The sequence below is a fragment of the Lissotriton vulgaris genome, chromosome 3_1 (assembly GCF_964263255.1).
Source record: "Lissotriton vulgaris chromosome 3_1, aLisVul1.2, whole genome shotgun sequence".
In the NCBI taxonomy this organism is placed as follows: Eukaryota; Metazoa; Chordata; class Amphibia; order Caudata; family Salamandridae; genus Lissotriton; species Lissotriton vulgaris.
The window spans coordinates 1,711,201,152-1,711,213,543 of NC_141689.1; positions in this window are offsets into that span (position 1 = coordinate 1,711,201,152).

The following is a 12,392-nucleotide window of genomic DNA, read 5'->3' on the forward strand; positions in this document are numbered from 1 at the left end:
AACTCGGTTTCCAATACCATCACAGGAGTGGCAACATTCAAATACAAAGTAAAGGGACAACAGTAGATGACATTTTACAATACAAGGGATAAGACCCAAATTGAAAGAATGGGTGGTTTGCTCTTTAGACACGAACATATGTCATAAAAGATTCTTTGGTATCCCCGAAGGGTATAGTATACACAGGCCAGACCCACGTTATGTACAACGAGAGCACACAGGGGTAGTGACATCCTTCAGTGTTGGGAAGTTGTGCCTTGATTGGCTAGAAACCTCAGCACTCACAGACGTGAAACAACACCTATCTTTACTCTCACATGACATGGATCTTAGAGATTTTTTATTAGGTCCGAGAAAGACACGTCAGAAACATTTTATATATGCTGGCATCTACTCCGTCTACAATGAAATCTGGAAAATATCCCACCAGGAAGTCACAGAAAGAATACGGGAAATAGACCGTATTAACTTAAAAACATTGTTAGCTGTGGTGGACATTGGGTTAACAACTTTGTCCTCCAGAATATATTCTTTAGGCAACATTGTGTCTTTGGCGATAGATGCTGCAATCATTGTGTGCAAGCTTTGTCCCTTGGCGTTTTATAAACACCAAGTCTCGGTTTTCTGAATATAATCTAACAGATAAACAGGTTGAAATGGCATAAAGGGGGGCTAAATATACAATACTGCGTATTGAAAAACTGGACCCACTACCATTTACAGTAGCGGAAACTCCGCAAACTGAATGGCTTATCCATGGCCACAAAACTCTACCGGTCACTACAGTTCAGTTTCAATATTGCCTCAAGCAAAGGCAGGCGGGCAAATATAAAAAATTGGGTAAAGATTACATTAAGGAATCCTGGGATTTACCATATAGATTTCATTGAAGGAGTGGGGATCAAGAAGTGTTTCTACGTGGTAGAAACTGCAAGAATGCTTTCAGCTGTTCTCTCATGTGCCAGGATATTTTGTTGTATGGGGCTTGTAATGGGTCGGTAACAAATTTGTCTTGCCACATGAAAGGGACTCCAGCTGGCGTGATTAAACCGGTGTTCGAGCTGCTCTTGAATGGGAGTTACTTGATGCTGAATGATCAAGTTTGCTGTGGTATTCTTCCGGGCATTGCCTATCTGGTCACTGTGAACTCCAGGGTTACTTGCTGCATGCAAGTATTGTTTCCCCCTACGAACACAATCAGGGAGGCACAGTAATGGCCTTCGTTGATTTTCTCTTTTATACAATTTGATACTTTGAACAGACTGAAAGCCATGCTTATACAGCAAACTGTACCCTTAACCTGTGCTCGAGAGACCTTTGATCTTCAAATTGCAAGGACTTTAACTGAGATACCACTTTTACGTACAAACTGCCCCATTCATTTAGCAGAAATTGTGGGTAATATCTTTAATATGTCTAATACGAGTGGTATTGTACACCTATTTAAGGTCATAGAGTCAGGATTTCTTAGCACCTTTCAGACAATCCTCTGATTTATTCCAAACTTTATACACTCCATATTTGGAAGCATCTTTGGAGGTCTACCTCTGATCCTGCTAGGAATAGCAAAATTCCTGATTGTTGTTTACCTGATACGCAATGGACAGCCCAATCACTAACAAGATGACAAAAGTGCTCCTGGAGCCGAAATCCCACGAATGCATGGTACAGCATCTAGGCATATCTCGCCTAAGGGAACAGAGCGCCTCTTGGTTCCTATCGTTTAGACCAGTCTAGACGGATTGCATCTTACCTGTTCTTTGATGCCTGTTTTGCAGTGACAAATGCCTGTTGTACCTATGTCTGGCACGTGCCACGGACACGCCTGCGGACTTGAATACCAGGCTGAAACACTTGAGGCATTCCTATACTAACACCTGCATTCCTTGAGAATACGCAGGTGCCTTTTACAACTGGAGCAAGCTTTAGCTCCACGATTATCGATTGCAGCTCCGGCTGCCTCTACACCAATTGTTGGCAGTACTGAATATCATCAGTGCGCCATTGACGTACTTTGCGAGGTCTTAAATGGACCATCCCCTGCAGCAGTAAGCAGCACAGATGTTGCGTCTCCCTGCCAGGACATTCAATCTATAATTGGCACAACGTGTGCTGGGAAAGAATTCTGATGCTCCTTTCTTTAAAACGTAACTACATTTGGAACATTTCCTATAAATTTACACTTTCCCATTGAAAAGCATGGCCTTTTTGACGCTTGTAGAAATTCATCTTATATAAACAAACTCAATTAGAACTGTGGCTTAAGGGACAATTTAAAACACACTAAAGGGCAGATTTACAAGCCCCTTGCACCACTTATGCGTCACTTTTAACATGGCAAAAGTGATGCAAAAGTGGCACAAGGGGCTTTTAAATCTGCCCCTAAATTCATAGAAAAGTTCTCTTTTTCTCTTTTTAAACCAATTTTTTTAAAGATTTTTGAAATATTTTAAATGGCTTATTAAAAATGTTATGCGCTAACACCTAGTAAAATGAGTGGATAACTTGCATATTATCATTATTGACTATTCAGAAGAGGAGTGGAGGTTATGTTTCATATGGGCACCCTAATATAGGCCAACCTACATCACTTCTCTCACATTTAACAGTAACATGCCTTTTACGGATTGAACGCCTTTTATGGACTGAACCTTTTAACTAGTTCTAGGCCTGTTTCCAGAAGGAGGGTTTCCCTGAACAATATTGTTCTATGACTTCATCTTTAGATTGACACAGTATGAATGAATATTCATAAGGCTACTTGGAAACCAGGCAGGAGCTAAACTCCACCTTCTTAATTTCTACGCACAAGGTTAATCACATACGTCATCCTCATACCCAACAATGGCTAATACAAGAACAAGGGACAAAGGCACTCTATATACTTTTCTGTAGAAATATAGCACCTCTTGCTAGCTGTAGTTAGAGGTAACCGAGACTTCCAGGCCCACACGCTGACCACAGATGCTGAGGCTCCTGCATACAGACGCTCCAGCTGACAGTGGTCTGAACATCCCTTGCGGGGTGTCCAACTTGAGACCAAAAATGGCTCTGACATCCTCACATTTCAGGTAATGGGGGTCGGATAATCCTAAAGGGATTCCTAGCTTTACACCTACGTATATGCTAGGTACATCTAGATAGGCATCGTAGGAGTATGCACACTTTTATCATGCATTTTATATTCATGTATTTAGTCATGCTTATTGCAAAATGGTAGAACTGTACTATCCTTTTATATTCACAGTACTGCTCATCATATATCTCTCCTACTGTCTAATGGTTGTTGCAGCTCACAAAAATAACAACTGTTCAATAAACCCTTATTGAAACACCCAGACTGTTTATTCTGTGTATCTAAGATAAACTAAGTGAGCACGAGTGACTTAGCGAAAAGTAGTACATTGTTTCCACAATCTTGAGGGACCAGGGTTGTCATGTTCTAAAGATGCCAGAAACTAATCTCTCCCCGATAAAAGGAGATGCTAGTGGAGCTGTGAGCTAGCTTATATGCAAACAGGCTAACATTTCTCGGTGGGGGCGTATAGGACCAAAAGAATGGCCCTAATAAGCTTCAGGGAGGGAGGCCTGTTTGCCCCCTCCCATTGAAACTATATAGTGCCTTGGGGGATGGAATCCCAAAGGCCTTATGTGGCTCAAGGAGGGCCACCACTCCCCTTTCAAAGAGAAAGGTCCCTGAGGGATGTGGTTCACAGGGCCTTTTAAAGGCTTAAGAGGGCGACAGTATGGCTCCCTCCCCAAAAATAACCCCTGAAGATGATATTCCAAAGGTCTTTTAAAGGCTTGGGCTGGGGGCCACTCAGCCCCACACAATCCATAAAAACAATGTGTGGCGGGGTCCCCAGGGGCTCGGGGAGGGCGGAACACTTGCCCCCTAAGTAGGGTACGTATTTTCAAACTTATAAGGCAGTAAAATGTAGTGATATATTAGGCCATGGCATACCACAATAATTCTGAAGTACTTGCTGTATATGATTGGCTAATAGCTGTTTCCACAAAAATAAAGGAAAGCCATGTTATCTACAGCACAGTTTGCTCTGTTCTGGGTTAGGGCCTTATCTATCTATGTATCTATCTATCTATCTATCTATCTATCTATCTATCTATCTATCTATCTATCTATCTATCTATCTATCTATCTATCTATCTATCTATCTATCTAGCATCTATATCCTTACCTATTACAACTTTGTAAAAGTGGTCATAGGTAAGGAAAATTACTTATATGTTTTTATTAGTTTAAAGAAAATAATGGTGTACAGTTAGAAACAAAAATGTAAAAAAATTACATTGAATCAGTAAAGAACAAATTCAACTGTACTGCACTATATATAAAAAATATAGTGTACTACAGTCTATGTTTTTATTTTCTACATATTTCGTTTCTCCTGCAATTACTTCAGTCATTTGTAGTTGCAAGCACTGTACTTCGTTAACATTAAATAATATATAGTAGAAATATGAATAATTTCTCAACCTATTAACCTATTAACACTTTAACACATTAGCACTTTAATAAAGTAAAAATAGGTAGAGAACAACAATGAAACATAATACTTACCTGTATCTTATTTATTTATTTATTTTATTTATTTCAAAGGTTTTATATAGCGCTACTGGACCCAAGAGTATCAGAGCGCTTTACAAGGATGGTAAACATAATGAGATAAATTAACAATAAAGTGAAAAAGAGTTACAGTATGATAACACATTCAACAGGGCTAAGGGGCAAAGAAAACAGAGAGATAAAATTAGGTGGAAAATGAAAATTAAAAGTTAGGAGAGAGAGGGGGTGAAGAGAGGGGGAGTGAGAAAATGAAGGGGTTGAGAGTGGGTGGGAAGACGAGTGGACAAGGGAAGAGAAAGGAGTGAACATGTTCAGAGTCATTAACATTAGATACCCCAATACTTGTTTAGAAGAAGTACTTTGAGTTCCTTTTTAAAGAGAGGGTGAGAGGGGTTGCAGTGAAGATCCTTAGGTAGAGAGTTCCAAATTGTAGGAGCGTTACCAGAGAAGGCATGGGATTGGGTCTTTTCACATTTGAGTCTGGGTGGAATCCAGACAAGGGAGTTTGTGCTCCTCAGGGACCTGGAGCAACCAGCTTTGTGTAGTTGTGTTGTAAGGTAAGAAGGGGTGTTTTGCTGAAGAGCTTTGTGAGTGATGAAGGCAATCTTGTAGGTGGATCTTCCTTCTATTGGGAGCCAATTGAGATTTTTGAGGATGGGGGAGATGTGATCAAATTTTTTACAATCAGAGATGAGTCTCGCAGCTAGATTGAGAACAGATTTAATCGGTGCAAGATGGCTTTTAGGGGTGGCAGCCAAAGTGGCGTTGCCATAGTCAATCCTGGAAAGGACAAGCGATTGGACAACAAGTTTGAAATCGTCTGCTGGAATAAATGGTTTAAGTTTCTTGAGGTGGAGAAGGGTGAAAAGCGCACTTTTGGATGCATTTTAAATGTGGGGGATGAGATTTAGATTCTGGTTGATACTGATGCCTAGGTATTTGACTGAATTAGAGGTGGAGAGTGTGCAGTTAAGAGCTTTGATGTCATTTATCCAGAGTTGAATGAGAAGGGAGTTGTTTTGGGGGGAGAAAAGGATGATTTCAGTTTTTATCGGGTTCAGTTTGAGATGGTTCCTATGGAACCAGGTTTGAATTCTGGTCAGGGTTTCATTGAGGTGGAGAATGTCTTTGTGGGATTTGATCTTGTAGTATAATTGGGTGTCATAGGCATAGAGGTGGTAATTGATATTAGCTTGTTTGAGGATAATGGTGAGTGGTTCCATGAACAGATTGTATAGGGTTGGGGGGAGGATGGATCCTCGAGGGACGCCGAGTGATACAGGTTGAGGTTTAGAGAGAAAGTGGCTGAGCTTGATTTGCTGTGATCTGTTTTGAAGGAATGAGGATAACCATTTGAATAAGTTGCCATCTAATCCGAACCGGTCTATGAGAGTGTAGAGAAGGGTGTGGTGGTGGACGGTATCAAATGCAGCTGAAAGGTCGAGGATGATTAGTATTGAGGATTCCCCTTTGTCTAGGGAGCGATGAATGTCGTCAGTGATATTTAGCATAGCAGTTTCTCTACTGCATCCCTTTCTAAAGCCGGATTGGAAAACATCAAGGAGGTTGAAGGAGGCGATATGTTTCTCTAATTGCAATAGGACACATTTTTCTAGGGCTTTAGAGAGGAATGAAACGTTAGAGATAGGGCGAAGGTTGTTAAGGTCATTGGGGTTAGCAGTGGTGTTTTTGAGAATGGGTGAGATTTGACCAAGCTGAAGGGAGGTGGGGACACAGCCTGTGGAAAGAGAGGATTTGATGATTTGGTCCATATTGGGGCAATGATAAATTTAAGTTCTTTAACCAAAAGGGTGGGAAGAGGATCTTTGGAGTGGGAGGAAGGTTTTAGTTTGGCACTTATATTAATGATTGTAGATTCTGATACTGGACTAAAATCACTCCATGAGGCATTTTTTTTAGCAGGGTGGCTTATTTTCGGAAAGGTATCTTGTTGGGGGAGATCAGGGAGGGGATGAGAAGGATCGAGAGGTGCGGAAAAAGTGGATGGAGGAGAGTCAGGAGTGATGGGGAGGGTGTATAGGATGGAGATAGGTTGTAGTGAGAGTGGGAGGGAAGAGAAGGATAGTTTTATCTTGTTGATTTTGTTCGTAAAGAAACTGGCAATTTCTTCACATCTGTCAATAGAGGCTAATATTTGAGGAGGGCCAGTGGAGGTTTGTTTTTTAACAATGTTAAAGAGTTCTCTAGGGCGGTTTCTGGCCTGATCAAGATGTGATCGTAGAAAGGAGGCTTTCTCATTAAAGATATGTTTTTTTGTACTGGACTCTAGCAGTTCTAAGGAGAGCCATATTGTCAACGGTTGGATGATTCCTCCAAACCCGTTCAGAATGTCTAAGGGTCTGTCTTTCGATATTAAGTTCAGAATTGAACCAAGACTTAGGAGGGTTGCTTTTTTGTTGTTTGAGTTTGATTGGAGCAATTTGGTTGAGGGCTTCAAGAATAGAATTGTTATAATGGTTAGTTAGGTCAGTGGTGCTGTCAGAGAGAGGGGGGAGAAGTAAGTGGGCCTTAATTGTGGATTCCAATTCGCTAGGAGGAATAAGGTGAAGGTTGCTGTGGATTTCTTAGGTAAAGAGCTGATGGGGGCGGGGCGAGTCATGGATCTATTCATGGTGAAGAGGATAAGGTAGTGGTCAGACCAGTCTATCGGAAGTATATTTGAGAGGGAGGCCAGATCGTTGCTAGTCATAATAGCATCAAAGGTGGCACCTTTGTTATGGGTGGGAGAATGGCAAAGTTAGGTCATATTGGTGATGTCCATGGTATCATTAAATAGGATGACAGCAGGATCATCACTTTTGTTCCAATGGATGTTGTAGTCACTGAGGAAAAGATTTTTAGAATGTGAGAGCGATGATTGTATATTGAGATCAGTCAGCTCTTCCGTAAAGGGGATGTTATTTCCAGGGGGATGGTAGATAATGTGCAACCGGGTGGTGGGGGAGTCAGTCATAATGAGATCAATGCAAAGGTATTCAAAGGATGAAGGGTCTTGTAGATGAACAAGTGAGATGTTAAGTTCAATTTAAGTTCCTCCTATTTGTTCGATTCTATCTTTTTTAATGATAGAGTAACCAGGGGGGATACGCAAGTCGAGGATGGGAGTGGAGTGGGAGATGAGCCAGGTTTCAGTTAGGAATGCAATGTCAATATTTTCACTAAGAATGGTTTCAGCAATCTCAGTAGCGTGGCAGGAGGTGGATCGGCAATTAATCAGCATGCAACAGAGGGGAGTGGGGTCAGGCGATTTGGAGGGTGGACAAGGGGGATAGGTCTAAGTTGTTGGGGTGGTCTAGAGGAGGTCGGAGGAACGGGGAGTCTGCTTTATCCTAAGAGAACTGGGATGGTAGACAGTTGGGTAGGGGGGATAGTGGACGAAGGTGGTGAGGGAGAGGTAATTAAGTTAGTGGAACTGTTAGCTTCAGAGGTTATTAGGTGAGTACCAAGTTGTGGCGGTGTGGGTATGTTGGTATTGTTGGGAGTGACGATTAAGGAGGGTTGAGTAGGTAAGGTGCTGGTTGTGTAGTTGCTAGAAATTAAGTTATTGGTACTGTTAACTTAAGAGGTTATTGGGCAAGTAGTGGGGGGACAAGAGGGGATAGGTCTAAGTTGTTGGAGTGGTCTAGGGGAGGTCTGAGGAACGGGGGAGTCTGCTAGTTCCTAAGAGAACTGGGATGGTAGACAGTTGAGTAGGGGGGATAGCGGACGAGGGTGGTGAAGGAGAGGTAGTTAATTTAGTGGAACTGTTAGCTTCAGAGGTTATCGGGCGAATACCAAGTTGTGGCGGTGTGGGTATATTGGTAATGTAGCGAAGGACGATTAAGGAAGGTTGAGTGGGTAAGGTGCTGGTTGTTTAGTTGCTAGAAGTAAAGTTAGTGGAACTGTTAGCTTCAGAGGTTATTGGGTGAGTACCAAGTTGTGGTGGTGTGGGTATGTTGGTATTGTAGGGAGGGACGATTGAGGAAGGTTGAGTGGGTAAGGTGCAGGTTGAGTAGTTGCTAGAAGGAAGAGTGTTTCTGTTGGGGATATAGTTTGGCGGACAATATGTGGATGTGTTGAGGAGCGTGTCGCTGTGCGAGGAGATGGTTTTGGTAAGGAATGAGATATCGCTTCTGAGTGAGGAGAGTTCTAAAATGAGGGACATAAGGACAAGTTCAATGGTAGGGGAAGCCAGTGTGCGTGTTGATGAGTGCTGTGGATCCATATTTATTGGGCTGTTGGTCGAGTTAGGGTTGTTTAGGAGGGGATAACGTGTGGAGGATGAGGAGGAAAGCCTGGAAGGGAGGTGGTATTATAATGAAGGGGAGGATCATTTTTGGAGAGCGGCGGTGAACAAGAGGAGGATGTAGGAAAGGTATTCATTTCGGACAGACAGTTCGGTGAAAGTGACATAGAGGAAGTAGGAGGTGGTGTATTTGTTGGATTGTGAGTTGTTGAAGAAAGCAGGAAGGTGTTGGAGGGTGATTGTGGGGGATATGTGGGGACAGTTAAGGGCGAGTAGGAAACTGAGTCAGAGATAGATGTGGTAAGGAAGTCAAGGGGAGGAAGGAGCATAGAAGAGAGTGTGTAGTTGTAAAGGGGGGTACCATGGGATAAGGGGAGAATTGATAAGGGAGTCAGGGGGAGTGTATTTTTGGAACAGGGGGGAATCTGGGGATAAGTGGCAGAGGGGTAAGGGATGTGGGAGTCAAGGGGGGAGGGGCATAGAAGAGAGTGCATTAATGGGATATGGGGGTCCCAGGAGGTAAGAGGCAGAGGGAGAAGCGGGAAGGGAGTCGAGTGGAGGGAGGAGCGTTGAGTAGAGGGTGTTTTTGGAATCAGGGGAGATCAACTGGTAAGTGGGGGATGCAGGGGGTATCGTTGTGTGGATGTAAGATGTGGTGCAAGGAGGGTGGATATTGGAGAGGTGGTTGAAAGGAGAGGTGTGTGTACAAGAGCTTATCAAATTAGGAAGAGGCGATAAGGGGGAGGGAGAAGTGAAAGGAGATGAAGACAATAAGAATTGGGGAAGGTCAGAGAGACGAGATAAGGGGGACGGGGATGATATGGGGGTGATGAATCTAGGGGTCGAGGGGGTGAGAGGGCAGGGTTTGGGGATTGTGTGAGGGTTTGGGATAAAGTGCTAAAGTGTTGTTCATTGGTAGTAGAAGAGGGAGGGGGTAAATCAGGAAGAGGCGATAGGGGGAGAGAGAGGTGAAGGGAGAGGAAGGTGATGAAAAATTGGGGTTGGTCAGAGAGACAAGGTAATGGTATCGGGGATGAGAGGGGGAGTGATGAGTCTAGGGGTAGAGGGGTGAGAGGGCAGGATTCGAAGATATTGTGAGAGTTTGGGATATAGTGCTAAAGTGTTGTTCAAAGATGTTGAGGTGCTTTTCAGACGCTTGGATGAGTATAGTTCCAGATTTGAAGATGGAGATATCTATTTGGCCTGGAAAGGAAGAAGATGTTGTAGTGGAGAGTTTTAGACCGTATGGGATGTTGCGTGAATTAGAGATCAGGAGGTGACTTGGACATATGCTTTTCCATTTAGATGGTCGTTTGGTGAAGAAGATTAAGTTGGTGATAAGTGAGGAGTTAAGGCTGTTATGGTGATGAGTAAATAAGGTTTCTGGGTGGAGACAGATAAGTTTGTGTTTGAATTTTTTTTTACCATATTTAGAGAGATGGGGTGGGTAGAGGATGGTCCAAGAGTTAGGGCCGAGTTTAGAGATGTGTGTGGTTGAGATTGATGGTGGAAGAGTGAGCGGAGGCATGATTTGGAGAAAAGAAGGGGGAGAAAGAGAAAGCACAGTAGATTAGATTGCACTGGTCCTCGAAGTGAGGATAGGAGGTGGTGAAAGGGGAAGCGGGGGTTGATTAAGTGAATCCAAAACAGACTCAGACAGTGAGAGGTGTGGGTGGGGTTTCTATTAAGCACAATCGGTGATGGGGCAACGTTATCGTAGGAAATACAATTTATAAAGAGAGGACATAATGGTCAACTACACATAGTAACATCAGGATACACATTGGAAACAAAAGCATAGTGACAAAAGGATATAACCTAGAGGGCAATCTGAACAATAGCTTGAAACATATTACAATGATAGGAAATGAGGGTGTTCTAAACAGAGGAACATCAAAATACACAATATAACAAAATACATAACGAAAAGAGAATATAGCGTAGTGAACAGTCAAGGAATACACAAATTAACGTTGAAAAAGATTAAAAAAAAAACTATTCGACTGTATACCACTCCACTCTATACTATTCCACTCTACACCACTCAACTCAACCCCACTGTACACCACTATACACCACTCCACTCTATGCTATTCCACTCCACCCACCTCTATTCTACAGCCCTCCACTCTTCAACCTTCCACTTTATGCTTTTCCACTCTACTCCACTCCACTCTATGTTATTTCACTCTATGGCGCTACACTCCGTCACTCATGTATGCCTCAACACTGTACTCTACTACACTCATAGCACGCCACTCTTGTTATATGCTTACCATGTAAAAGGTATGGCTGAGTATTAGGACTGCAGAACTTCAGAATGTCCATCTACACCATCTAAGGCTATCCGTTGGCTTCCTGGCTAGCTCGCAGTGCTGCACCCAAAACCCTAACCTCCCTGGGTTTGCATGTGATTTTATCAACCTCGCACAAGACAATCTGACTCCAAAGGAATTGTTGAAACAGATTTCACCCTTCTGTGGTTTATTTATGCATGCTAAAGGTAAACACAAGAAAGATATGAATAAAGTTTTCAATACATTTATTGAAACAATTGTAGTCTTGCAAAGAAAGTTTATTAGGCAGACAAAACGAAGCAATGTGACCAGCATTATGAACACAGTGAAAAGAATACACAGTCCAACCATGACAGTCTGATCTCTACATATTTTTCCTATCCCTACCCCTACTCAGAGGGTATAGTGGGGGTACCTTCTGCCCGATCTCAAAGGTTAGGTTAGCTCTGAGCCCTTATAGCTGAAGAAGTAAGCCAGGGAATCAGTCTGTAGTGGATTGCCAATACTTCTCTTCAGAATGGTAGATCATCATCAGCAGAGCTGCATGTTGAACACAGGATTAGTGCCAGGACAATCATGACCGGAGTGCTCTTCTGACCCGTAAAGGGCAGTGCATGATTTATAAAAAAAAGAAACCAAACTTTCCTAGATTTACAGCTCTGATGCAATGATTTGTCTGGATATTAGGAGCTGTCTCGGCATCCTGACTAGCTCCGCAGCGGGAAAACCATAATTTAACATCTGAATTTCCACCCACTTTCTGTCATCGATCTGAGAAGCTGACGCAAGCGGCAGGTTGATGCTGACAACTGCGGCTTTTGCAAAGAATGCCAGAGATCGCATCAGACACATTGCGATCTGGGTAAGAGCCAGGTCGAGCAACTCCCCTCCCTCTGACCCCATCTGTCTTATTTCCCCGCATTGTAACTGACCCCTCGCCCACATTTCTTTTAGGCACCACAGTTCATTGCAACTGACCAAATCCAGGGAGAGTTAGCACCGCTACGGCTGTAGCGTGCTATAACAGGAGCTAAAAGCAACTTTTCTAGCTCATAACAGGGAGGCCAGGGAGAGATTGTCTGGGAAGCGACCTACTTTTGTTTTCTATCAGGAACTAAATCTTAGAAATGGCTTTCAGACATATTTAACTGTAGTGACAAGAAATTCCCATTGCTTTGTTTTGACGCGCCTTAGGTTAGGAATTGTTCACCATCTTGTGGCCTTTCCAAATATGAAAAAAAGCACTAACTCTGCATGTCCA